This window comes from Coturnix japonica, chromosome 1 (genome assembly GCF_001577835.2).
Source record: "Coturnix japonica isolate 7356 chromosome 1, Coturnix japonica 2.1, whole genome shotgun sequence".
Lineage (NCBI taxonomy): Eukaryota > Metazoa > Chordata > Aves > Galliformes > Phasianidae > Coturnix > Coturnix japonica.
In genome coordinates, this window is record NC_029516.1 from 42,760,958 (window position 1) to 42,784,626 (window position 23,669).

The 23,669-nt window shown below is 35.9% G+C and overlaps 1 protein-coding gene across 9 annotated transcripts in view; it reads right to left on the reverse strand.

Annotated features, from left to right (window-relative positions):
* Positions 1-23,669, reverse strand: part of ANKS1B (ankyrin repeat and sterile alpha motif domain containing 1B) — a 393,719-nt gene that overhangs the window by 215,254 nt on the left and 154,796 nt on the right. Inside the window, exon 1 of one of the 9 annotated variants that reach the window (XM_032444001.1) lies at positions 15,184-15,208. The exons of the other annotated variants lie outside the window; for them this stretch is intronic. The gene's annotated coding sequence lies outside the window, so the exon portion shown is untranslated. Of the gene's footprint in view, positions 1-15,183; positions 15,209-23,669 lie in introns of those variants that run through there. 9 annotated transcript variants of the gene reach the window in all.

Below are 23,669 nucleotides of genomic sequence, written 5' to 3' on the forward strand. Positions count from 1 at the left end.
TGGAAATCAGCTTATTCACATTTGCATCTCAAGGGATTCCATGCTCAAAATTGAAATACATTCAGTAGAACCATAGTTATTAATAGTAGTAATGAAAGAGCTGTAATAAATAAAACGACAGTTACATCTTTAACAGGCATTGCTGTTGCCATGGCACAAGTTTCCAACGTAAAATAAAAATCCACTAGAAATTTGTTCTATGGTTATGGTAACAACCATATCGTGAAACCAGCATGAGTAATATAATCATGCTCTGTTCTTTTTTGATCTGAAAAGATGTTTTTAGAAGCATACTCTGCACTTATGTAGTATCTGTCCAAAAAAGCATAATCTTGACTATCTTATCCACACTCTGCATTGGTAGATAAAATAGTCACACCTGGGTAATTACTGGAGAATACACTCTTTGTCCCTCCCTTCCACTTAGGTAAGTTGGAACCATTTGAAATAGATGGATGGTAAGAAACATCATCTTATTTTCATAATAAAGATTGCTTTGGACATAACTTGGATACACCTTCACTTGTGGCCTTGGTTGTATTGTCAAAGTGAGTTCATAAAATGGGACACTCAACAAGAATACGTGTAAGAGGGTCACCTCCCTCTAGACCAGGTTGTTCAGAGCCCCGTGGAACCTGACCTTGAATGCTTCCAGGGAGGGGACATCCATAGCCTCACAGGGCAACCTGTTCAAGCATCTCACCACCGTCACAATAAATATTTTCTTCCTAATATCTAGTCTAAATCCACCCTCTCCCATTTTAAATCCATTTCCCCTTGTTCTGTTGCTACATGTCCTTATAAAAAGTCCCTCCCCAGCTTTCTTGTAGGCCCTCTTCAGGTACTGGAAGGACACTGTAAGGTCCCCTCAGAGCCTTCTCTTCTCCAGGCTGAACTCTCTCTTCAGTATGACATTATTTCACAGCAAGCAGCATGATGATCTGATCAAGATCCAGATCTTTTGTGGTGGCTATGTTGTATGCAAATATCTTTGATGAGGCAGTGTTACATGCTCTCACTCTAGGAAATCTTATAGCAAGGTACCATGAGCCTGTGTGAGAGATACAACAACATAACTACTAAGCAACTTACTAAGAATATTGATTTCTTCTTTCAACAGCAACAGCACAGAAACTGAACAACAGCGTCCAACCAGTCTGCTGCTTCTCCTTCTCCTTCCTTCTAAATTTAATGATACCACCAGAAGCTGGTTTGCAAGGTTGTTGTCAATTGTTTCCAGGCTCTGTGCCCAGGTTCCAATGCTACCAGCTTCTCAAAGCCATGTAGTCCCTTGAGAATCCTAATAAAAGTCTCTGTGCATTCTGTGTTTGCTCTTAGTAGCTTCATAGCTGCCAAATCAATCATGAAACATTACAGTCTGCTCTTGACTGTGTACAGAAGGATTCTACTGACTTCTATCTTCCTAAAATTCTAACTGTCCATGTTTTATAATCTGACACATCAGGAACTACAGAAGATAACAAAGATTTTGAGGTTATAGACAGTTTGGTGTAGAGTTTTCTGAACATGACTTGCCAGTCTCTAATGAAGTAAAAAGCTTTCAGTAAAGAAGGATATTAGCTAGGAATTATTGCTAATTCTAAGCGCATTACAATATTCAAATATAGCATTTGCTCAGAATTTCAGAAATAGGAGTATAATGCACTGCAAGTACATTTTATTTTTTATAGAGCTGTTTGTTTTTTTCTTGTGCAGTGCATTCTGCATGTCAGGCAGTCAGAAATGTAACTTGTACGTAGATCACACAGGGTTAATCTTTAACTGCAAGATTCAGCTTAGACAAAAATACAAAGCTGCAACTGCCACCTCCATAATGCTGTTTCCATGAGGATTTCTTTCTATGTGACTATATAAGGAATGGTTCCTAGATATCTTAATGACAGACAGAGTTTCATGAAACATCACATTTCACAGCACAAGAATGTGACTTATGCCTGCTCTTCAAAATAAGAATTCTCCAGAAAACTGACATATGTTTACAGATTCATGGATTAAAAAACTTAATGAAGAAGAAATAATGTTGAACATTATCCCCTAGTGATACACTGGACTATTTCAATACCCAGGTTCAAGCTAAAATTCTGTTACAATATCTCAAATCTGCCACGCAGCAAAAAGAATAAAAAATCAGTAAAACTTTGTAAGACTCAAGCAATCTTTCATAATAAATTCTTCAAAATGAATGGATATCAATGCAAAATGTAATTTTGCAGACAGCTCACATATAATTGCATTGAGAAATTCTGTGGTAATCTCTTCTTGCAGGAGAAAGCTAGCAGTTGAGTGGGATGTGGCTGTACTCAGAAAGTGCCTGTTAATTTGACAACATAGTACAGCAGGGAACAGGAAAAAAAGGAAAATTTGGTGACACTTAATAACTAAAATCTGTGCAAACCAACATGAATATAACAGATGAGCTCTTGAAACCAAATCCATTTGATAAATCATAGAATTGTAGGATGGCCTGGGTTGAAAAGGACCATAATGATCATCTAGTTTCAACCCCCCTGCTGTGCGCTGGGTCTCCCGACACTAGACCAGGCTGCCCAGAGCCACATCCAGTCTGGAAGATTCTAATGAAATCTAGTTAATTGTTCCACTGATTATATTTCATACATCAAAAGCAAAGAAGGAATGAGAAGGAATGAATAGGAAAGTCCTTCACCAACTAGGAACAAAGCTTACCAATTGATAATACAAAAGGGACTGGAAAAATAATGAATTTTTAAAGTGCTACTTCTAAATGAAGATGCTGCTCAACAATTTTGACACTTCTAGATGGAATAAAGGATTTGCTTAAGTGTCCCCAAGTAGAAGTACAGAATCATAGAATGACTTGGGTTGGAAGAGACCTCAAGGATCATCAAGTTCCAACCTGCTGCCACAGGCAGAGTTGCCAAGTACTAGATCAAGTACTAGATCAGGTTGTACAAGGTCCATTCCAACCTGGTCTTGAACCCCTCCAGGGTTGGTGCATCCACAAGCTCTCTGGGCAGCCTGTTCCAGCAACTCACCACTCTCTCCATGAAAAACTTTATCCTGACATCTAATCTAACTCTTCTCTCCTCTAGATTAAAACCATTCCCCTTTGTCTTATTGCTGTCTACCCTTGTAAAAAGTTGATTTCTCTCCTGCTTATAATTTCCCTACAAATAATGGAAGGTCTCCCCACAGCTTTCTCTTTTACAGACTGAATAAGCCCAGCTCCTTCTGCCTGTCTTCATAGGAGAGGTGCACCAGCCCTTTGACTACCTTTACAGTCATCCTCTGGACTTTCTCCAATAGCTTGACATATTTCCTGTACAGCTGGCTCCAGACACAATATTCCAGGTGGGATCTGACAAGTGCAGAGAAGGACAGTCACTGCCCTCTCCCTGCTGGCCACCACTATTCTGATACAGCTCAGGATACTGCTGTCCTTCCAGGCTGCAAGCACACACTGCTGGCTCATGTTAAGTTTTTCATCTACCAGGACTCCTAAATCTGTCACAAGAGGCCTACTCACAAGGAGTTCTTCTCCCAGTCTGTATAAATATCTGGGATTATCCCAACCTACATGTGAAACCTTGCACTTTCCTTTGTTGAACCTCATTAGGTTCACATGGTCCTTTTCTTCGAGTTTACCAAAGTCCCTCTGGATGGCATCCCTTCCTCCTGTTGTATCAACCGTACCACTCAGTTTAGTGTCATCAGCAAACTTGCTGATGGTACACTCGATCCCATTACCTGTGCCACTGATAAAGTTGTACTGGTCCCAAGACAAAAGTCAAAAGAATAGAAAACATATGTTCTGGCATTTGCACTGATGGCACACTTCTTCAATTGCTAGCCTTGATAAAGCATATGTTTCTGATCTGAGCAGTATTTTTCAGATACTTAAGATGGGATACAAGGTTGTTTGCCTCTGCCTTCTAGAAAGAGTCTAGTGGAGAGCCACAGGGATGACTAGTGCCTGAGAAGAAAAGTAATATTGAAGAAATGGCACTGATTTTTGCAAAATTTCTTTCTAGGGAGTAGAAATGAATCAGTAAGAATATTAAGCATCTAAATCTCAAAAATGGCTAAAAATATCTCAGACTGTAGAATTATAGCACAGTTCTAGAGGCAGATACAGTCATAGTCGTGGAAGATTACATCCAGAACTGCAAAGTTTTCCAATTCTTTGTAGAATATAAATTATCTTGAAAAGTATTTATAACATACAAATGATCTTAAATCAATCAAGCAAAGAAAGAAAAAAGACAAACAGCCTAGACATGGTCCTGAGCAACCTACTCTAGGTGTCTCTGCTTAAGCAGTGAGTTGGACCAGATGACTTCCCGAGGTCTCTTCCAACCTAAAGTAATCTGTGGCTCTGTGAAGCTAAAAAATTACATGCAAAATAGTTTAGCTAAGAATATTATTTTTCTAGATACAGTGACAACCTCTAAAAATGTTTACTGTTTACACAAATTACTTTAGACGGTAGTGTCACATTACAGTATTTAAAAGCAGATTCTGTGAAAAGAGAGAAGAAATTCAGGTGACTAAATACAGATATATCTATATCTATGGAGATTCTTGATACAGTAAGCTATCCAAGGTGGCTGCAAGGGCTGACACACATCTTAATGGAAACCTGAGTCTTTCTGGGAAAGTAGATAGAGACAGAAAATATTCCTGGGATGCTGCAGCAAATGGTATAGACATCTCTTTTTATGTACTTGAATTGCTTCCTTGTAGTCAAATGAGAGCAGACATGGAATAGAGATGGTGGTATCCATATACACAAGACATCTCAAAAGATCAAGGTGGTATCCATATGCACAATGCATCTCAAAAGATTAATTACTGTAAATTTAATTGTTTTGAAGAAATTCTCTGCATATACTTCACTTTAGCTGACTCAGACACACATTTGACAGGAACTCAAAACACAGCATTTTAAGTAGATTGTTGGATAAATCTACCAAATTACACATCAGGTTAAGCAGTATGATCATCTGAATGTCACTGAGCATGAAATGTTGGCGGATACCAGACATCAGCTCAGGACATTTTGGAAAGTTACGTGCATTTGAAACATGGAATTAATCTGCTCTGAATTGACTATCACTGTTAGGAATGTCAGTGTGAAGCTTTATTAAGCTACCAGAATGAAGAAATGCACTATATCATTTTCAGATTTAGTTACAGAAAAAACAAGCATTAGAAAATAGTTTAAACATGGAAGAACACTGAATAAGCTTGAAAGATGAAAACTTCCAGGTTCCACCACAAACATTATATTATTAAAGTCCCTTACTAGCATAGAACAAAAATAATCCAGGGATCTAAAAGGACCAGCTGAAAATAGGAAAGAGAAATTATTGATCTGCAGCTGTTTCAGGCAGAATTTGCAAACTGGTCCCTTTCAGACTACTTGCATTAGTATTTGGTAATTGTATTTTATCAGCACTTAAAGAAGTTTTCTCCATGCCTTAAAACAACAGATATATGTAAGACAAAATTTCATTTTAATACTTTTTTTCTACTTGGTGTTCTTGTTAATTAAAAATATGACTATGAAGAACTGTATGAATAATTCTAACTAACTAGTTGCTAGTCACAAGCTCACAAAGAGACATTTCCTTTACATTTCCAAATATAGGTCAGTTCTTTTGGATAGAAACAGAGGGGCTGCCATTCATGTTTTTGATCTACAGAGGTGAATACAGTTCAATCCAATTAAAAATCCACTTACGTGACTGGTCAAAAAGACATGCAATACAAGTGCTACTTATAGTAACACTGAATGATTAAACTTCTCTCAAGATCATGTGAGAGTTACAGGACAGAGCCTCATTTAGCGAGTTTTTTATTTACTTTATTACCACAGTAACAGAAAACATTGCCACCCACTTTTCAGACAGAAGGTATAATTCCAACAGCTCCACTGCCAGAGTCATTTGTAAGAATGGCCTTTCATCTGCTTGGGGTAAATTAGTTGTGTCAATTTAGGTAGTAGCTGTGTTTTTATTTTTGGCTTATTTTGCTTTAAATGTATGAGAAAGTGCTCATAGAAACTGTTTTGCTGAACTCTCTTTGAGGTGGCAACAATAAAAGAAGTGCAATGACAAAGGTGTTGGCAACATCTTCAGTCACCTCCACAGAATTCTGCCACTCAAGAAAAGATAATAATTCCCTACAATGTAAGGGTCAGCTCAGCTTGCCTCTCTGATACACATCAGATGGATAGTCACTAAAGCACCAAATTGTTTTTCTTTTCAAGTATGTTATGCCTACTAAGAGCACAGTTTTCTTAGATAGATGGAATAATGTGCATGATCATGGCATATTCTAAATTAGAGGGGACCCAAAGGATTATCAAGTCCAATTTAGGGATCCATACAGAAGACTCAAAATTCAAACTGTATTTCTGAGAATGTTGTCCAAACATCTTGAACTATGTCAGCTTGGGGTCATGCCCACAGCTTTGGGGAGCCTGTTCCAGTGCCCAGCCATCCTCTGGTGAAGAACATATTCTTAATCCTCAACCTGAATCTTCCCTTATGGAGCTGCCTGCCATTTCCTTGGGTCTTGACGCTGCTCACCAGATGAGAAAGATCAGCACTTCTACAGTTTGAGTTACTGTGATAATAAACGCTAGCACGAACCACTGCCTTGTACTGATTAAACTGAAGGTTCCTTGATTTTGACCCATACAAGAACTCTTCTGTGAAAATTACCTTGTTGATTGCAATGAGCATGTATTCTAACTCTCCTCAGTTCTCAATTTTAGGGCAAGTTGCGGTATTCATATTCTTTATTAATATAAAACATCACAAGTAATAAATTTCCTGTCTTTCATGTGTTGATCCATCATTACTATTTTGCTATTTTTGCTTCTGATGAGAGGTCATGTAGGAGAATTGGATCTCTAGGACACTTTATGAGTCAAAGGGATTGTAGCAGAATCATAAAACTTCATATTTCAAATAAATTGATAGTAGTAGAAAAAATAATATTATATTACTGAAAAAAACAATTCCTTGCTTGCCTCAAATCCACTGTTGCTGCTATACAGTTCTGTGGAGGCTCAAGATCAACCTGCTTTGAAATAACAGTGAACCTTCCTGTGTTTTCTTTGATGCAGACTTGACAAATTGTCAAACCTGCCCAACACACTCAGGAGAACTGAGCATGCAGAAGTACTTCATTAAATCTATCATAATTAACAAATAATTACAGAAACAATATTACAATTGTTTTAATTAGCATATTCCTCATTTGGAATAAATTGGAAATCAAACGATCACAGTCTCCTGAGAAATTTAAACAAGGGAAACTTTCCCTCCTAAAAAAAAAGAAATAGGCATCAGCAGTTCAACTTGCTACACAGCACTGTGGCAGATCTCATCACAGAACTAAAGGTTACAGATTTTTTGTTGTAATTGTTTGTTTTTAATTTTAGGAAAAAATATTATTAAATAATCAGAAATGATAATAAAAACATTTTAATCATGTTTTGATTAAATGTGTGCAACCGCTTTATTGCTCTCATTTTGTATCTATCAGGAAAGAAAAAAAAAGATAGGGAAAAGAAAGAAAGAGAAAACAGTGAGAATAAAAAGGAGAAGAATGCAGCCATTCTGAAGACCAAATATTCTAAAGCCAAATGAGTTTTCAATTCAATTACTCCTAAAAATGACTTTTTAAATGTACAAATAGTTTTATGATTTTTAATAGCATTCAAAAATCTCATGAGATACAAATATGAAATGCTGAGAATTACTTGCACCTTAATATTTTAATGTCAATACACAAAGAAGGAACATGGGAAGGAACACAATAAAAAAAGTAGAGATGTTCACTTCTGGAATAGTTTACCTTGAATGTTATAGTAATGTTAGCACTTGAGATTATGTTATTATTCTTTCTGTTCCTACTGAAATGGAAGAAGGTTATTGGGGGTGGTAGGAACAAGAGACATGCATTAATAATTTACATTCATAGTGCCAAGAGTTTTTAAAATAACAAGGAGTGAACTACAAATTGTGACATGTTTACTTGCTTTTCACTATGCTACTTAAGAGACAACTGTGCTTTTTTTTTTTTTCAAGTCTTTAGACAGAAAATAAGGCATTCACCTATTTAAAGATTTCTCTCAGAAACTGAAGAGCAAGGTAAATCTTAAAATAATTGGAATAGCTCCCACACTAGTAAGCAAAGAATGAAAGACTTTTTTTTTAAGCATCTACTTTTCTTCCAAAATGTTGATATGTACTGCACCTTGGTCAAATTTAACTTAAAATAAAAATAATAATAATAATAATAAATGAATAACATATCAAGTGGACTAGAGTTTAGGGCAGCATTAGTCTGTCTTCTGAAGCTGATAAGAATGATAAAATGTCTTAATAATGAATATTGACACAGTTGTTGTTATCTCAAACACATAAACTTAAGGTAAAAAAAATCCCTTTTGAACTTGTCCTGCATGTAAGAACATAGAATTAGAAGGCTCACGACCCTAAACAGTATTCATATCCAATAGAAAAAGATATAAAAGCATGACCTTAGATTGTATGCATTGTTCCTAGGACGCTAAATATGAAAATCAGTTTTCACTTCTAAACACAGGTTCATTCATTTAGAATTTAATCTTTACTGAAATATTTGTGGAAATCAGAGCTCCTCATTTTGCACTGTACGCTAAATGTAATCCATAAAGCATAGCTTGAAAATTAAAATAGATAAATAAATAAATAAAATGTGTAAAAATAGTCTTATTTATGAACTTAAATATACAAGAATAGTGAATTAGAAAAGGAAAGTGAGAAGAAAAAAAAAAAAAAGAAGAAAAAGAAGAAGAAAAAGAAAAAAAAAAAAAAAAAAGAAGCTACTAAAGGGGCATCATGGAACAGTATGAATTCCAGTTCCAGAGAACTATGGCATGTTACCAAAACTGCACTTCCCTCCTGCCTTCTTGCTACATCTGTGTTTTCTGCCAGGAAGATCACTTGATCAAGACACCAAAATAAGATGCCTCTCTCTTTCATTTCTACCATCTTCTTCTCTCATCACAGCTGTTGCAAATCTAAATTACTGCCCAGGTAGAAGCAGAGGTTTTAAAATACTTGTTCAATGACTGCTGCTCAATTTGATATCTACTGTATAATATTAGTTTTATTATGCACCTTTTCTGAGGTCAATTGTGTTTAAATGAGACTTTTCTTAACAATGAGATAACACTGAAATAATAATGGAATTGCATTTGGTAATACATTTAATTTTGCAAGGAGGTGAAGAAAATTTATTGTTATACCCAGACAGATAAACTTCAGTCAGTAGAATTTTTTCACAGGCAACTTATCAGTCCTTACACACCTTTCCCTCTGCTGTGCAATCTTATGTATGGTCTACATTTTCATTCCTGAACAAACATTACTTTATTTGTGGACCTCAGCTCAAAATCCTCCTCCCCCAGTAGTTTCTTCTCAGTTCAGATCAGAGGTTGTAAGATTCCAAAAAAAAAAATAAATTTGGAAACAAGCAAACAAATCAAAACCAAACAAATAAAAAAACCCAAACAACAGCAAAATAAAACCAAAATAAAGGGAGAAAAGATCACAGAGTAAAAGTAGAAGCCAAGCTTTCAGGCTTGAAGTGGATACCAATATCACTGTTGATCTGAGAAGTGCAAAGAAAATCAACACTTCAGAAGCTTGATGTAAAATCTTTGAGAATTCCAATAATATCTGCAAAAAGAGAAGGGTAAAGCTCAACTAATTGGCAGTTTGTAATGAAGACAGAAGGCATCGACAATCATTCGGTAGATCCATTTTGTCTTCTCTTATATCCTACTCCAAAGACATGTCTGCCACCACTCACTACAGGGGTCTCCAAGTAGTTGTGTCTAGTAATAATGCCTCCAGTATGAAGATTTCTATCTATCTTCTTATAAAAAATTCCTTCCCCACAGTTTCAGAGGGAATTTAGCAAATCTGTCAGTAAGAACCCTGCATATGCTTTTTTCTCATTTGTCATCATGCCAGATTTCCAGTATTCAAATTGTTTTCAAGGTTCCAAACTGGTTTTGGTTTTTCTTTGTGTGTGTGTTTGTGTGTGTAATTTGGGAACACTGAAGTGCGTTCTTAGGAGACATCTTTGTACACATGACACAGATAAGGTGAATAATTATTATTCAACTAAATTCACTGTATGAAGCTATTAGGTATTGGAAGAAAAATGTAATTCAGCCTATGTTTTCATGGTAGAATATTCAAAGTGTTCCAAATAAAGGTGTGAATAAAATTTTAAACTGTTTAGAAATAAACTTGATTCTTTTCTGTTTCCATAGATGAACAGAACGGCTTAGGTTAGAAGAGACCTCAAACTTCATCTAATTCATCCTAATTCCAGGGTTCTGTCTGCCCAAGGCCTCATCCAACCTGACTTCGAATATCTCTAGAGATGGGGCATCCACAGGCTTTCTGAGCAACATCTTTCAGTGCTTCATAACCTTTTGAGTAAAGAATTTCCACCTAACATCTCACCTAAATCTCTCCACTTCCAGTTTATAGCCATTCCCCTTAGTCCTATCCTTATCTGTCCATGTATAAAAGTCAGTCCTCCTCCTCTTTATAAGCTCCCCTTAAATACTAAAAGGCCATAATGAGGTCTCCCCACAGACTTTTCTTTTCCAAGCTAAACTAGCCTAAGTCCCTCAACCTTTCTTATCAGCAGCGGTGCTCCAGTCTTTTGACCATCTTCATGGCCCTCCTCCAGACCCACTCCAACAACTCTTCCTGTACTGGAGGTGCCAGGCCTGGACTCAGTAGTCCAGATGGGGTCTCATGTGGGCAGAGGGGGACAGTCCCTTCCCAGTCCCTGTGGCCACCCATTTTTTTGGTGCAGCCCAGCCTACTGTTGGCCTTCTGGACTGCAAGAGCACACTGCTGGCTCACATTCAGCTTTTCATCCACCGGGACCCCAAAGTTCTTCTCCAATTCCCCTGGAGAGTAACTGTTTAAAAGAGAGCAATTATTTATTAGAATTTTACAAACTGTTATGAATTCTGTCCATCAGGTCATGAAGATATAAGTAGTTTAATTCTGAAGAAAACATTTCTTTGGAAGGATGGAAAGAGAAAAAAATGAATATAATTTAAGCTTCTAGTCTTGGTATCAAACTAAGGCTGAGTCGTTAAATTACTCTGAAGGCAGCTGTAAGGATATAAAATGTTACTCTGTAGCAGCTGTTCACTGTGAGCACTCTGTTAAGAGATCGCCCCTTCCAAAAATAAGTTGTGCCATCCAGTTGAATCAGAGCTGATTTCAGTGAAAAATCCGAACTACCTGAAGTGGCAATTTTCCTTCCAGTGAGGGAAAATAAGATTTTACACAAACCCTTTTGGGTACAAATGACAATGCATAGATCTTGTTTATGAAACACAGGCAATGTTTATAGCTAACAAATTTAATGGCAAATTTGCTTCTTTAGAAGACTTCCTGGATGATGGGAAAAGTGTAAGTGTGACTGAAAATGTTTGTATGGAATATGTGTTGAAACTGTAAAATATTCTTCCCTTCTAAGTATTAACACAAGTGTACACTAAAAATAAACTGAAGACCAAATACTTCAACACTGTCTTGTTTAATGGCTGCCTATCTGAACATCTACAGAAAAACCATAGAAATCATAATTATTATTTTTTTAAGGCTACATAGTTTCAGAAATCTTGCAATATCATTGCAGTGCACAGAAAAGACTGTGAAATTTGCTCAAAAAACATAGCAAACTGGTGCATGCTACTCTGTGTTCTGATATCAGTTCGCAAGCTATAGGTAGTTTAAAGACTGCACAAATGGCAATTCTGTAGGCATATTCTCTTTTAAGGTAAAATACTGGGGCTGCAACGGAACTCACTTTTGTGATTTTAATTCATGTCATGAATTTAAAACATGTGGATTTAGATTTTTCTCTAATTTGCTATTATTTTGCAAGACAGATGACATCCTGCATGACATATAAAATAAATTAGAGGCAAACAGTACCCAATATTCCTAAAATTTATGAGAATATATAAGAATATATGAGACAATTACTTCTTTGTTCTGTTTAAGACAGACAGGCTGTCCAGGGTCGTGAGAAGCTGTTTGTACTGGAAGTGGTCATTTAAAAGTTTACTTTTTCTGCTTACTGCAGCAGAACAAGGAAAAGTACAGAGAAAAATTGTATTAGGAGTCTGCAGCATTACCATGATTGCCAAGTTCAATTACATGCTCAATCCTTCTATGAGCTCCACAACAACTCATTTAGCTCTTAGACCTATCAAGACTTTTTTAAAGATAAACTGCATTCATCCTCTTTCATGCTTTTGTATCAAACTCTATGTTAGTTAGAAAGTTAAAAAGTTTGTTATAACTGTTTTACTACTGCTGTAACAATTACTACTGTTAAAGATCATCAAACTCTTTTATAAGATCTTTCTTTCCCAAATAACACCTGCTATATTTGGATCTAGGGAAAAAGGATATTTATGTTTACTCATTTACACAGTTACTTTTATTCCCAAGTCTCTGTCTTATGAATTACTTGGATTCTTTTTTCCTTAGCCTAATACTGGTCAAAAACTTCATGGACAGGATAGTTGCACTGTGCACTGATTGTAATAAATGCCACCAATTATCTTCAGTTCCAAGAGAAAACGATTACTTTGATGGAGGAATACAGTCTCTAAAGCCTTTGCAAAGTGGCATGTGAATATAAGACTGGGTCATGAAATCTAGTTCTTAGTGAAATACAGGGACTGGTTCCAAAACAGCTGCTCATAAACGTTTAAGATGACAAAAAATAAAGTAACAACAATGGCAATGAAACAATCCTCAGAAGACAAAATTCTCCTTACAAAAACCCAACAGAGTTTAGATCGCAGCAATTCGGCAGGTGAGAATAATACTTCAAATGTCCATGGTTCTTTCATCTCCATATAACTCTCCGAGTGAAAATACCCAGAATACATACCCAAGAAGCATAACATCCATGAAGCTGCAATGATCACCCATACAGTGTTAAAATATGCCACTTTGCAATATATTTGTTATTTTCAGAGCACCATATTTCTCACAGGTAGCTTAAAAATAATGATTTTGTGATAATTCTGCTTCTGATAAAACATAAATGGTGATAAATTGCCATTAAGTTCAGCAAGAGAAGGCTTGTTAACCTACAAAACTTACTGAATTAATACATAAAACTGTCTCAGAACAGATTTAAAGACTATATGCTTAGCATGACCATTTGCTTAATGTTTATGGGTTTTAGTGCTAATTTTATTACAATAAAATTTCAGGCTTTAATGAACTGCAAATAAATAAAATAGATAGTCAAATTATGTTTAGAAGCAATCACTTTTTTTTTTTTTTTTTTTTTTCCCTAGTAATGTGTAATTACAACTGTCAGAATTCTCTGGAACCATTTTTCAGGAACAGATATGTAGCAGTTCAACTCTTTATTTTGTAAGCCTCATATTATCCTAAGTTATATTTTTCTCTTGTATTCACAGTACATATACGCAAAGTTTAAGCAGGATATGGGCTTTCCATTTGTTGACTTCATCTACTTATTTAATACTGTAAAGATATGTAAACCTTTAAAAAGCTAACCGCAAAATGAAACTGCTGAGAAATGGAATGCATACCTGTCAATAGTACCTGTCTGTAGCTTATTTATCTTCACACAGTGAAAACTAATGCTTTCAAATATTGGGGAAAAAAACACAACACCATAGGTCCAGTTTTGTTCAGTATTTACATTTGAGCACAGATGTTTGTTCAGTGTTGTTCCCAAGTGCTTAGTGCTTACTCCCTGCAGTAAGTGTACACATATTTCTAATTAACCACCAGGAGCATAAAACAGATTTGTTCAGTCTGTATGTAGAAAAAGCTAAGAATATGATTAAAAAAAAAAAAAATTACAATCAATAATTTTACTTTCAATTCTACATTCTGGCAATTACCTCTAACATAGGTTGCACTTTTGTTACATTAATTAGCGATGTTTCAAAAGACTTAAATTGAAGAAAAGCAAGCACCAGGTTCATATAAAATTACATATGAGTAACTTTATTCATTTCAGTTGACCAGTTATCTTTAACATCCAGTGCATGAGCAAAGCTACCTGTATGTGAAAATTCTGCATGGACTGGTGTCTGCAGAAACTCTTCCCCTGACACTAAAATAGGGACAGATTTGGATTTTTTGTTTAGCTTTAAGTGTTTTAGAAGACACACACACCATGCAGTGAAGATGCAGTTTGAACAGGCAAAAGGCAAAGTCATCAGGTAATTCAGCAAAAGGCCTGTTCTCATGTAATAAACTGTCACAATGCACAGTTCAGTAGCAGAGACATGCAGAACACATAGGTGACTTCATATTTCTACTCAGACTGACTATGTAAGAAAAAATTTAAGCAGAGACCCTATCTCAGTATTGTCATGTTTTGGGGGCTGCAAAATGCTATTTAACCATGGATAATTGTGATTCATAGGAAATGAAAAATGTAACCTTCAAACTCATCACTTCTCCCTCCAGGTAAAAGAACTGTACACTCAAGGAAGTGAGATAAAAGCAGCACAGTTCCTTATCTGCATGTGCAGAAAAGTTACACTCCATTAATTTATGTTAAAGTCACATTTTTTTTTTTCACTGCTACAAAGAATTAAAGTTTTTAGTTTTCCTCCCACTGCATTGTTGTCTCCTTCTTAAAATGCCTTTTTATTGCCTTTTTACTTAACATGAGGTATGTAGCAAATGTGATCTCCTATTACAGTGCTGTGGCAAATATTGAAATAAAATAAAATAAAATAAAATAAAATAAAATAAAATAAAATAAAATAAAATAAAATAAAATAAAATAAAATAAAATAAAATATCATGACAAAATTTGCTTCAACAGTGAGTGTGAGATATCAAGTATTTGAAGCCAAGAAAGACAGTGCAAGCATAAGAATTTCAACCTTTCTTGATTTACAAACTCCAAAAAAACCACATCATTTTAATATGTAATGTCTCTGTTTCTCACACTATAGCATCTGATCTATAGATAGATAGATTACTTCATCTAATTCATACATTTAAGAACAGGCTAAAATTATAACATCATTATTTCTGATTTGTCAGAAATTTTAACATAACTTACCAGTTAAATTTTACTGCAGATATAACACTGAAGGAGATTTCAATGTGGTAAATTTAATTTGTAGTAAAATTAATTAGCTTGATACACTTTATGTAAGCATTGGGTCCACTGTTCACTTCCTGTTTAATCCAAGAGGAAGGACTCTTGGAGCTAAAAAAGCTGAAACATGAAAATCACCAACAGGACTCGCTCCTGAGAAATACAAGGCTCAGGGACACAGTGAGCTCTGCAGTTCCACCTCTTTCCTATATTTCCTAGGAGACCACTCAGTATGAAGTGATGCAAGTTTCGTCCTGTCTGGGAGAAATTATTCACACTGAAGTGCACTGGGCACCTTTCTTATGTGAGCACTGAAGACTGGGAGCTTTGCACTGCACTGTGTTCAGGCTAAAAGAAAGCAAGAAAGCAACAGCCATGTTTCCAGTGCTGGTATTTCACTGGTTGCTTAGGCAACCCTGATCCACTATGAGGAAACTGGAAAAGTAATCTCACTGAATGGGAATCCACTCAATTCAGAACCAGAAATATCCAGTTTGTGAAGTGCTCTTTCGACACAGGATGAGAAAAATCGTGTATTTGTGTTGTGGTTTTGTTTTGTGTGTGTGTGTGTGTGTGTGCATGTGGAGTATTTTATGCCAACAAAATTAGAAAACAAGTGATACAAACAAGTTATTTCAAAAATTATTAAGGAAGCATTTTCAGACAAAAAGACTCCTTGGTACATTGCATCAGCTTAGTAATAAGCAAAGCATTAAGAAGTTTTGGATTAATTTTTGTTACATAGATATGTGAGTGAGATTTATGGAAAGCATTCTCCTATTAATTTTATGGGAACTTTTACATCAGTAAAACATCATGGATAAGATCTCCTTGAGCTTCTTGATCTGTTTTACTCAGCTGATGTCTTGAACGGAAGACAATAGGTTTTGTGAAATCACTGCAATCAATACATTACTACGGTACCAAATCAAGGTTGTAATAGTACACCCCTGGCAACAGCACTGATTTTGCTGGTGGGGTCCTTGTGCCATCTCAAAAAAAAATTCCAAAAATCCAGTAATCTATACTTTTACTAAATACAAAATAAAGAATATAAACTGTATTATTAATACTATTCAGTCAATAGTATTTTAAGCATTGTACGTACAGTAAAGCTAGTTTCAATTTTAGCAATCATTCACCAGCTGTATCCAGATAAGCGTAGGCTCCCTAGATACTCAACTTCATTTGAACAAATGAATATCATTTAACATAGAACAAATGGTAACTGGAACATTTTGAGATGGAAGGGTTATACAAGAGCTGAAATGGGTTCACAGCCAAGAGCTCAGTATTTAGCATACTCGCGTGAATTTGAAAAATAGCAGATGTATGGTCATTCCTTGTCTTTTAGAAAGGGAAGGGGTCTGTTGAAAGATCAGATCAGTGATAAAGATATTAGGAAAACAGTGACAGACATATGATATAGAAGAATAATTTAAATCAAGGCAATGAGGCAAATATGTAAGTAGATAGTGGAGCCACTAAAAGTTAAGCATACCTTAGTTTAAATGTAAAATTCTAAAACTTGGCATTTAACCCAACTTTGAAGCTTTCTGCTCAAAATATTGATAATTTTGAAATATGGTTTCTACAAATAAATCTGATAATACATATGTCATCTATTACAGGGGTTGCACTACATAATCTACACTGAATGTAGACATACATGAGCTTATGTCTCTGTAAAGGAGAAAGTTTTCTGGTGTACCGCATAGTAGCTCACTGTCAAACGTAGTCAAATATACACTATTGCTTGATATATCTTCTTCTGGCTCCATTTATGTCAGTGATCAAGAAGTCTGGATGTGTACTACAGTTTTGAAGAGAAATAAAAAATATTATTTATCTATTTTTTCATTTTAAAATATGGATGCTGTGAGAATCTCAGCATTGGCTGCCTTATAAAATGAACTGTAGTCATATCTCCATTTTCAGATTTTCTGCCAGTATTTTACAGCTAGCCTTAAGGAAAATAAAACAAAATAATACAAGAAAATCCCAGAAATATCTTCCCAAAACCACACATTCATTTCCCAATATCAAACTGTAAGGCTTATGCTGCTTGCTTATACAGTGATTTCACAGAAAAGGATGCAATAATCCTGCTTGCAAAATGCATGGAAATAAATTTATAATTAGAAGCACAGACATTCATACAACTGTTTTGATTCTAATATCATGAAACACATTTTAACTACCCCTAATCAGCTGCTATCTCTGAAGAATGCAATGTAAACTTTATTAGACAACAAGCGGTAACACATTATTTCTTTTTCACCATTGAAATTAGATCATATTCTCCCCTTGCTTACCATTTCAAAGAGACAAACTGTTATGACATATATGGGTGAAACTGTCATCAGCTTCTAAGCAATGCATGAGCAAGGAGAGAATTAGGATCAGTCACAGCTGAAGTCCTTTCACTCTCTTTCATAATGCATTAAAGTTCTGTGTTGGAGATTCTGGGAAAATAGATCATGTATATGCATTTGCATACATGAGCACCTGCCTAACTTGGAAGAAAATTTCTCTCCATAAGGCTAATAGATGCTTTAATTATGGAAGTACTTAATTTTGTTTTTGCAGCACAAGTCACATCTGACAAAGAATGCCCCATTTATTATACAAATTAGTTTTGATTACACTGATAACAATAAATCAAATTAGTATGTTTCTGTTGTTTAATCATGTAAGCGTTACTTGCATTGACTCACAGTTGGCATAAAGACCATTCTGAATGTTAGATAACAAAATATTATACAAAATTGTTGGGAAAAAAGAAGTCCATTGGTAACTCACCACTGAGTATGTTAGACAGCAAAAAAATCACATTGATGAGACTATGAAATACTAAAGAATCTGAAGAACATTTATATTAAATTCTTCTCTTAAGATGACTCAAATATTCAAACCCAATAAAAAATCATCTGATTAAAAATATTTTTTTGGAAACCAATACATCAAGAGCTTACACTGAAGGAAATGCCTCTGAAATTAAATTAACACTGACAGTTGTTTCATAAGGGCATGATGTTTTACTGATATTTCCCTGAAGAAAGCTGAGTTTCATGATAATGCAGCAAAAATAGGTCAGAATTTGAAAGACGAGGATATTATACTGCAAGTTTTTTTATGCAGGGAGAGATCAAATTTCCACCTGCAATTTTGTGTTCATTTAATCTTCTCTGTAATAAATTGCAGTACAATTGGCAGTGATTAAAGTACACTGCAATTTTCTTTTTAAAGATGCAAAAAGAGCTTCATGAACACACAACATTTTGAGTATCCATTTAAATTCCTTGGAGTGAATTTTTACCATCTGGGAAATGCTTCACACTTAGCTTATTTTCAGTACTCTGAAAAATATCAAGGCAGCACAGTTTTCCCCAAGTCTTTCTTTATGACAAATCTATAATTCCAATATGCTAACTAATTATATATATATATATATATATATATATTTTTTTTTTTAATGCAGTATCACACTGAAGCCACAATTGGAACAATTTTTGTATCTGTTTTGTTTATTTAAGCTTTGAGCTTCCAACAGCTTTAGGAAATATCTCATTAGAAAGGTACATTTCCATTGTTAAAAACACTTTTCAAGACAGTCTGCATGCTTACTGTGCGTTTTCATTTTCAATCTACTTCAAGGAAGAATTTTAAACTCACCAAATGATAATCCTATGAGAAAATATCATGGGATATCCAATTAAACATTTGAAACACCCTTCACATTTTGGATAAACATCTTCTATCCTATTACTTTCTCAAACATGGTATTCTAAAGTATATAGCAGTACAACCCTTTTAACTTATTTCAGAGTTCTGGACACTCTCAGAAAAGCATGTCAAAATAATTTCTATAAATTTAAGCTATTTATTCTAAAATTGCACATTAGCCAGATCTACTGTTTATGCAGAAAAAAAGCTCCAGCGATAGGCCATTAAAAAAAAATGTGTTCTCCCATCTTCGAACTAGGAATGGACTATGAAATTTGTAGTAAACCTGGGAAGTCTGAGAGTAAAGGGTGGAAAGATCCTCTTTAGACCTGGATTAAACCCTTTGGCTATCCTGTCAAATCCTAAGGCTATCATCTCCAGTGTGAACCAGAGGTGCTTTCATCAGTGTTAACACATCCTCCTTTCACTTTATATGAAATCTCCTACTAATATAATTCCTACTAACATAGGAATACATAGTTGACCTTGAATGCCTCAGCAAAGGAGAAGACACTTCATTCCAGTCATCTCATAATATTTCATAATTCATAATTCTACAGAATATGGGTAGTATCTGTGATTGTATGAGTGTTCATGCAACTGTAGCTGCGATGATCTGAACTAAATGCCTCTTTCAAATATAATTTTACATTTTCTATTTATATACTGCTCCAAATATGCAAAAGGTCAGACTGTGTACTGCTCCTGATCTTCTGTGCATGCGTGGAAGCCTGACATAAGACCTTGCACCAGCTAGCAAGACAGCTCTTCGAGAATAGCAGACAACTCTCCCTGAACTCTTTTTATGCTAGGAACTAAAGAGATAAACCAATCCTGTTTTCTTTTGGCATATTATACACTGCATATCTAAGGATACCAGGCAAGAAGATAACAGCCTTTATAAGGCTCAAAGCATTTTCTCTTAATATTCTCTTAAGAAAAGGTCAAAAATACTGGAAATGGAAAAAGTTTTTTCCAACACCCTCAAGGTTTTCCAATAACCACCTATCCAGCAGGATTTGTAGAAACGTCATCATTGGCATAATATGCAACAAACATCGCCCTCTTCTTCTTTCCCAGAGCAGATTCTGCCCAGCTGACATAGAGTGATGATTTGTGACTATCTATTTGCCGTAATTTAGTCCATAACATTATCTGAGTGCAAAGCGCTAATCTTAAAATTAGGAGTTCCATATTATTCTATTTTTTAAAATTGTGTTTTTCTTGAGAAGAGATTGATTTCATATCTGAGGAAGCCACAGAGAATGAGTTATTTAATCTATGGGTAGAAATAATTTTGCTTCTGGCACACACTTCAAAGCAGTTTTTAGAATCAGAAACAGAAATAAACGATGTACTGTGCTAAAATGCCCCAGTCTGATCTCTAGACTTAGAAACACAGGAAGCATGAAGATTTTAATGTTCTTTTTAGAGCAAAGAATAATCCCAGCTAAGTGTACCCCAGCTAAGTGTACCAATATGACTCAAAGCTGTTTAAAATCACTGTTCAGACCTATCATGTATATATTATAGTTTAGAATTAGAAAGTTCATTCAGAATGCTATCTGACTGCTTTTGAACTAATATATCAGTCTCCAGTTTTATTAGAAAGAAAAAAAACATTCATTCTAATAGTTTTCAATGTGTTGAAGTCTGATTATATCCAAAATTCACTAAATTCAGTACGAATAGTTCTACTAATAACAGTAAGCTTTAGATCAGGCCTGTAGAGATTTTTAGATGGCAATCCACGTTCTGAACCCATTTTTTACTTCACTGAATAGAATTTCGCTGTTGGGTATTCTATGAAATCTTCTGAATACAGTCAAAACCATAGGTATCTTACCAAATATTTTATTTTACAAAATATATTACAGAATCACACAATCACAGAATTGTAGGGGTTGAAAGGGACCTCTAGAGATCATCGAGTCCAACCCCCCCTGCCAAAGCAGGCTCCCTACAGCACGTCGCACAGGTAGGCATCCAGGTGGGTCTTAAATATCTCCATAGAAGGAGACTCCACCACCTCCCTGGGCAGCCTGTTCCAGTGCTCCGTCACCCTCACTGTAAAGAAGTTCTTCTGCACATTCGTGTGGAACTTCCTATGCTGTACATTCATCCCATTACCCCTAGTCCTATCCCCACACACTACTGAAAACAGACCAGCCTTGCCACTACGGCCCCAACACCTCAGGTATTTATAAACCTGGATCAAGTCCCCTCTCAGCCTTCTTTTTTCAAGGCTAAACAGACCCAGTTCCCTAAGTCTCTCTTCATAGGCTCCAGGCCCTTCACCATCTTAGTGGCCCTCCGCTGGACTCTTTCCAAGAGATCCCTGTCTTTTTTGTACTGGGGAGCCCAGAACTGGACACAATATTCCAGATGAGGCCTCACCAGGGCAGAGTAGAGGGGGAGGATCACCTCCTTCGACCTGCTGGACACGCTCTTTTTAATACACCCCAGTATGCCATTGGATTTTTTGGCTACAAGGGCACACTGCTGGCTCATGGTCAATCTGTCGTCCACCAGGACGCCCAGATCCCTCTCAGCAGAGCTCCTCTCCAGCAGGTCTTCCCCCAGCCTGTACTGGTGCATGCAATTATTTCTACCCAGGTGCAAGACTCTACAAGTGCTTTTGTTAAACCTCATCCAGTTTCTTACTGCCCAGCTCTCCTGACTGTCCAGGTCTCGCTGAATGGCAGCACAGCCTTCAGGTGTATCAGCCAATCCTCCCAACTTCGTGTCATCAGCAAACTTGCTGAGGGTGGCCACTATCCCCTCATCAAGGCCATTTAAGGGGATATTCACAAACTTGGGTCTATATAGTGGCTTCAAAGAATTACACAGCCTATGCAACTACCAAGAGGTTTCTCAGTAGGAGAAATAATGTCTACCCAACATGATAAGCTTCTGTAATGAAATCACCAACTTGATGGATGAGGGATGAGCAGTGGACATTGTGTTTCTGAGCTTTAGTAAGCCCTTTGACATTGTCTCCCACAAGATAATCATAAGGAAACTTTTAAGTATAGCTTGGATTTGCAGATAGTGCTGGACTGAAAACTTTCTGTACAGTCAGTAGTGCTATGTCTAGTTAGAAGCCAGCAATGAGCAGAGTCCTCTACAAATCAAGACAGGATCCAGTCTTGTTCAACATCTTCTTTAACTGTATGGAAGATGGGGTAGAGTGCACCCTCAGTAAGTTCACATACCACATGAATCTGCAGGAGAATGGCTGATTCATCAGAGGGCTTTGCTGCACCCCAGAGGGACCATGACAGGCTGGAATATTGCCAAACAGGTCAAGAGAGTTGATCCTTCTCCTTGACTCAGCATTGACAAGGCTGCACCTAGAGGACTGTGCCCAGGTCTGAGCTTGCCCAGTACAAGACACACCTGAATATACTGGAAAGATTCCAACACATGACCACCAAGATAATAAGGGTCCTTTTATTATTTTCCTTATTTTTTCCTAATACTATTTTAGTTTCAGTACTCAGTAATTATTTTGTTAATATTTATTTGCTTACAGATGCTAAATGAACAAGATCTGCTTTCTGCAGGGTTGAGGAGGATCTTAGTTATATACAGATTGATAGATGTGTTCTCATTGATTGAAATTACTGTCATTGAGTAGCATAACAAGTCTTCCTGGATGTGACAAAAAAAACCCACAAATGTGAAGAAAAACTCATACAACAAGCAAGATTGGTTTCTAAGTCCTAACAAGAGTGCATATGGCTCCCATAAAAATAAAGTTCCCATTAGGAAAACACAACTCAATATCTAATTATAACAAGAATTTTTTAAAAAAAAATTATTCGAAGTGTAATCATTTAAGATACATAAATCAGAGGAAGTGAAGAAGGGAACCAACTATATGATACTTTCTACTTGTGTTGATTATTTATGTAGCTGAAGTTAGTAAGGCAACCCAATATAACCTATAGAGTAGAAAGAGAAAACACAATCTAAACCAAAATACATGACATTATAAAACTTAAAGAGATGTTATTTAAAAATCTAAAATATGCAACAAGAGATCAAGATACTTGATCAAGATTCCAGGTTATTATCAACATAAGACATTCTTCTTTGGATATTATTGTACATATCATATCTTGTGATAGTGGTTCACTTTCACTGCAAAAAAATAAATAAATAAAAAATCCCCATGACTACGGTTGCTATAGGTGATGTATCAACTGCTGCTATGCTGTGGAAGAATGTTTTTGAGGGAAAGAATGTACAACAGCTCAGAACTTCCTGAAATCTTGAAATAAACACATCTGATTATGATATTTGACTGGAACTCAAAAGATGTCTGTTCCAAAATTTTTCTTGAAAAATTAAGCAAAGCATTTTGTCCTTACGTGCTGCTCACCTTTATCATTAATTGAGATTATTAATATCAGTATTTCTCCATTCATTTTCCTTTTGATAAACAGTAAGAGGCAACAAATCATTTGACCATCAATGCTCCTGTAGTATCTGGCCATGGGTATGAACTTAGCTCTCCTACATGAGGGGTAAAGAATAACAGAAATAGCTATAACACACTGTAAAGGAGATGGACTTAACATTTGTTGTCACGTAAAAGCATGAATATTCAACAGATCAGGTGAGGACCAATTACCCATTAAGCCACAATAACACAACCTGTGCCTAAATTCTCAGAATACCAAATAAATAACTCACTGTCCAAGAAGAACTTCCCC